The sequence below is a fragment of the Hipposideros armiger genome, unplaced genomic scaffold (assembly GCF_001890085.2).
Source record: "Hipposideros armiger isolate ML-2016 unplaced genomic scaffold, ASM189008v1 scaffold_625, whole genome shotgun sequence".
Lineage (NCBI taxonomy): Eukaryota > Metazoa > Chordata > Mammalia > Chiroptera > Hipposideridae > Hipposideros > Hipposideros armiger.
The window spans coordinates 805256-811374 of NW_017731975.1; positions in this window are offsets into that span (position 1 = coordinate 805256).

A 6119-nucleotide genomic window follows, 5' to 3' on the forward strand; every position below is an offset into this window, starting at 1 on the left:
ACACCCTCTGTGTATCTGGAAAACTTTCACTGCACTAGGCAGGGCCCTGAGGGATGGCAACACCTGTCTCTACCTGTCTCCCCAGCTGCTGACAGCTTAACTGTGAAAGCAGATGCTGTATTACTCATCGTTTTTATGCTGTCTCTGTCAGGCCAGCCACATACACTAGGCCTGTGTGGACAAGGAAAGTCAGGGCTGGTTAACGTCTGCAGTGCCTTCTAAAGACTGTGGCTATGGGAGCTGTGGTGGGCTCTAGGCCAAGGGAGGTGAACTCTAAGCAGGCACAGCCCCTGGACACTGGCTTAGAGTCCGAAGACACTTTTATGATGGTGCAGACCCAAAGGACATGTAGATGACTGAACAACTCCCAAGCACGTGACAAAAGTAAACGAGAGACTCATTAGCAATGAACGTGTTATGTGTAGGGTAGGGTGTGGTTAGGAAAGGCATTTACAGAGACCTCGTCGTCTCTCTTGATTTTGGTTCTTTTACCAAACCATAAATTGCGTTTAAATAAGGAACAGCTCACTTTATCCATTCATTGCATGCCAGGCTCTGTGCTTAGTACTTCACTTGGATTATTTCATTTAATCCTCACAGTAACCCGAATAGGTAGCGATATGATCTGTTTTACCTTTGAGAAAATCGGAGCTTAAACAAGTTACTCACTTGCCCAGGGCCTCATAACTAGTAAATGGTCCAGGACGTGGAAGCACAGGTTGAGGATTCTCAGCCATGCTTTATCACTGCAATTGGAATTTTGTGTCTGATTTAATGCTTTGTGTCTCCTTGAGCTGCATTTGCTGCCCACCTGATATCCCGGACTCTTGTTTCCGCCTTTCAAGCTCCCGTTTCGAATACACTTCCATTCTTGTCCTCTCCTTCACTTCACTGGTCCTTATACTATATCTGAGGGTATCATATGCAAACTGAAGCATGCATCAGACTCACCTAGAGAGCTTGTAAAAACAGATTACTGGGCCCCACTCCCAGAGTTTCTGATGCAGTAGGTCTGGGATGGGGTGAAGAATTTGCGTTTCCAGAAACACACAGAGTAAGTAAAATGTTTTATCATTCTAACTTGAAAAATGTATCTTTGTGATGACAAAATGGGAAAGTGGGTAAAGCTGTGCTTTCTCTAGCATTGAAAAGCAGTAAACTATCAAGGCTATGGCCCTGTCCTTAAGTCACACTTTTCCCGGGAAGGAACACAGAAGTGTTGAGATTCAAGGGGCCCAATAAATAACCTGCTGCTTCCTGCTCAAGTTTGAATGATTTGAGAAATAAAATAAAAGGCTGTGTGAAAACCAAAATATCATCTTTTTCTGCATATGAAGCTGCTGTTGAAGAATGTGGCTTACTTATATCTCATCAGAACAGCATGATTCAAATGCCAGTCCTAGTGATCAGGGGATGAAAATACTCTGCTCAACCGAGCCAGGGTCATATTTACTGACCAAAATAGACTTGAGTGTGAGATAGGCATATTCCTTTAGAAATCTGAGGTACTGTTACCAAAATCAGAAGGATGGGTCTTGAGCAGCAAAAACAACCATGTCCACTCCCTACTGGAGTGTGTGTGTGTGTGTGTGTGTGTGTGTGTGTGTGTGTGTGTGTGTGTGTGTGTGTGTGTGTGTTTAATGATCCATATCCCATATGACCTATTTAGGGTACAGTTGATCACACTGTTATGATGAGAAAAGGTTGAACAAAAAAACCTCTAAATGTTGGTGTTGCTTTAAACAAATCTCGTGCCCTTTCTTAATCTCAAGGCTTTTTCCCCATGGCAAAACACCATAAAATAAGAGTTCTCTTGGCCCGTTCCCTGCCTTAGGAATGCTGGGCTCATAAAATGAGGTCATGTCTGTGAAGTGCTATGATCTCCTCGAAGACAAATGTTGTATAAATATATATGATTATTAGCTAAGAGGCTCAAAAGCTAGTCTGTGCATGAATGCACTGGAAGTCAAACAGGACTAGGGGAGGGCAATAGGACTCATTATTTCCAAGGGCCACTCGATTCTTTTGTTTCTGTGACATCCGGTGTCTCAGTTACCTCCCTTCCCCAGCACCCACACTACCAGGAGGGACAGTGTAGCCAATTTAGGCCCCCTGGCATAATGTGTTAAACCATTTGGAGAATAAAGCCTGCAGAATTCAAGGCATTTGCCACATTGGAGGGTTTTCCAAAAAGATAATTAAAAAGAAATCCTGTCTGGATTTTAAATACTAGTGGTTGTTCACCTGCCATAATCCATTCATCAAGGTTTCCACATGCACAGTTTTAAAGGAAACTGGAGTTCAATGAAAACAAAAGAGAAAAGAAAGGGCTCTTCTAGCTTATGTTTGATTTCATAAGAAGGAGAAAGAGAGGAGGAGGAGGAAGAGGAAGAAGAGAGGGGAAGACAGAAGGAGGAAGGGAAATAACTTATTCCTAGTTTTCTCTTTTGTCTCCTCGAAATCATGGATTTTAGACCTGGAAAGGAGTTTAGAGGTCAACTTAACCACCTCCTCACTCCCTTTTAAAATTGTATATGGATGGTGAGGACCAATAAGGTAAACTAAATGTTCTAAGCTTACACTGTCAGTTAGTAGCATAGCAGGGATTAGGATTCAGGTTTCTACCTCCCAGTTTGGTATCTTCACAGTCAATAATCCTGTCTCTCTTCCAGTTTTAGGAACTTGATTGAGCAAGTCATTTGGCCTCTCAGACCTCAGCTGTCTCATCTGTAAAATACAAATGAAACCTAAGCTAACTGAAGAAAGTCAGCTGGGAAATAAGACATCACATGGTCCCTTCAAGTTTTCAATCAACCAGTCAACAAATATTTTGAAAGCCCTAACAGCAAGTAATGGAATATCCGGCCAAAAGTAATTTAAATGAATAAAGGCTTTATTGTTCTCTCATAACAAAAGATCCAGTGGCTGGCATTAGTTCAGTGGTTTAGTGATGCCATGATGGGCACAAGTAACTCTATCTTTCCATTTTATCATATTTAGTATTGGCTTCTTATTTGGATTACTGTTGCCTCATGGCTTCAAGATGGTTTCTGCAGTCCAGATGTCACATTCTTTTTCAAACTTTCATGTAATACTTTTAAAATACCCAACATGTGATGAGGTACTTTGATCTTGCAACCACGTTAGCTTTGGTTCTTTTATAGATACTCCATTAAACTGAGGAAGATCATTCCCTTTATAGTTGTGAGAGCTTTTTTTGTTTAAATCACAAATGTTGAATTTTGTCAAATGTTTTCTCTATACTGATTGAGATCATATGGATCATATGAATTGTCTTTTTAATTCTGTTTATGTAGTGAATGACATGGATTGATTTTAAAATATTGAACCAACCTTGCATTTCTTGCAAAAATCCCACTTGGTTAAGCAAGCTGTCTTACTTGTAGATATTACTGGATTCAATTGGCTAATATTTTTTTAGAATTTTTGCATCTGTGTTCATAAAGGATATTGATATATAATTTTCTTTCCCTTTTACTTCTTGGTATCGGGATTTTTCTGACCTTATATTGTGAGTTAGGAAGAGTTCCCTCCTCCTCTATTTCTCCAAAAGACTGTATGTCAGATTGGTATGATTTCTTCTTAAAAGCTTGATAAAATTTACCAGTGAAACCATTTGGTCTGAAATTTTCTTTTGGGGGCCTTAAAATATATAGGGCTGTTTAGATGTTCTATTTCTTGTGTTAAATTTGGGAAATTATGTTTTTCAAAGAATTTTTCCACTTCATCAAAATTATTGAAATTATCAGCATAAAGTTGTTCATAATATTTTCTTATTATTCTTTTAATTTTTGTAGAATCTCTAGGGTTGTTTCTTCTTTTATTCTTGATATTGGCTAATTGTGTTTTATTTTTCCTGATCATTTCTCATTAGGAGTTTATTTTATTAATATTTTCAAGGAACTAACTTGTGGCTTTGTTAACTTGGTCTAACTTATATTTTTAAATTGTTTCCTTTCTTCTACTCACTTTGGGATTAATTTGCTTTTCGTATCCTAACTTCTTAAGGTACATGCTTAGATAATTGATTTCAAACTTTTTTTTCCTTAGCTAAAATAAGCTTTTAAAGCTATATATTTCGTGGTAAGTATGCTTTAGCTGCATCCCATGAATTTTGATGTATCCTCATTATCATTCTATTTGAAATGTTTTCTAATGCCCTTAGAACTGTGCCTGGAAGAAAGTACTCATTAGGTGTTATCTCCTATCAGCTCAGTTTTTTTGTTTCTCTTGTTGATAAGTGAGAATAAGTTGATGGATCATTCTAACAGTGGTGTTCTTTCTACCTTCAGAACCTCTTTGTTGTTTCCACTGCCTGAAGCACTGGTCCTTCATATAGACCCAGACTTCATCCTTCTTCTGGTTAATTCCTATTCATCTTATGGGTGTGAACTCAAGCATCACTTCCTCAAAGAAGCCTTCACTGATGACTCAGACTGGGATGGTCCTCTCATGTATTGGGATGAATAGTATCCCCCCAAAAGTTCACGTCCACCCAGAGCCTGTGAACAGGACCTTATTTGAAAATAGGGTCTTTGCAGATGTAATTACATTAAGAAGAGATCATATTGGATTAGAGTGGGCTCTAAATTGAATATAACTGAGTTCCTTATAATAAGAAGGAAATGTGGACACAGAGACACACAGGAGAACGCCATGTGACAACAGAGGCAGAAATTAGAGTGATGCATCTACAAACCAAGAAATGCTGAAGATTGCAAGCAACTACTAGAAACTAAAAAGCAAGGGAGGATCCTCCCCTAGAGTCTTCAGAGACAGCGCATCCCTACCAACACCTTGATTTCAGACTTCTGGCCTCTAGAACTGTGAAAGTTTATAATGCTGTTGTTTTAAGCCACCCAGTTTGGGGTAATTCGTTATGGCAGACCTAGGAAATGAATGCACAATGTTACATGTTTTCACACTTTTCTTTCTTAGCTCTTATCACATCATTATTATATATGAATTATCAGGAAATACTGATGATGTAATAACATTAGTCTGGCATTTTAGTGAAGGCCTCCTTACAAGAGGCTACCATAAGCTAAACCAGGACCTCAAATGGTAAGGACATTGAAGGGCACACAGTTTTGAAGGAGCCGGGACCTAAAGTTATATTATATTAGTGGCTAGCTACTTCAGCTTCTCAAAGCTAGCTATGAGACGGCATAAGTCACAGAGGTTTCTAATGTGTATGCTATCCAAACTGGTCACTGATTTTTTTAATATAGCAACAAAGCGATAAAAGAGCACTTAAGTAGAAGTCAGAACCATTGGTTCTTCTTTCCTCACTGCCTCCAGGGGATTCTGCACAAGTCACCCAACCTCTCTGGGTTCCAGGTTCCTAGGAGATGGTTTGGACGAGGCAATTCCTGCAGTCCCTTTGGCTGGAATAATCTGTGGTTTTATGATCGTAACGCGGAGCAATAGCAAAAAGACAATATTTACTTCTAAAGCACAAAGCTCCTCACTGCTAGCCTTCTTCTATGACCAGTACCTGAATCCAGAATTGAAACATTACCACAAGGAGGAGATGCCCCAAGCTGGTGCTAGACCAAGAAGGATGCTGCTTAAAATGTATAATTACTAGTTCTGTCCAAGCTTGTTTTACTTGACAAAAGTAACGGAGTAAACGTTTTTTACAGTAGCTAGACTGACTGGTCACTTCCTTTTTCTGGAAAGCAGTGTATTCACCTGTTTAAAAACAAAGAAAACCCCGCGGAAAGGATAGAAGCCATGATTCCCAAGTTCTCTTCAGCTCTGTGACTTTGAGGCAGTTTTTGTTGGTTTGTTTTTGGGGTTTTTTGTCAAGCTGGAGAGAGGAATCTTGAGCTAAGTATCAGGTCATGGGGTCAATCTCAGGAACCGGTGCTGTTCACCTTACTAGTTCTTCTCATGACCATTGCGTTAGGGGCCGCCTGTCTCCCCCAGAATAAGCGCTGATATACGTAACTTTTGGCAAGGATGAAATCCTGACTCTTACTATGTGGACTTTAAGAGATTCACTGAATGAGTTTGAGACTTAGTTTCCTCATCTGTAAAATAGGGATACCTACTGGCAAAGTTGTAAAAATTTCAACTTTCAAGTTGAGCAAAAA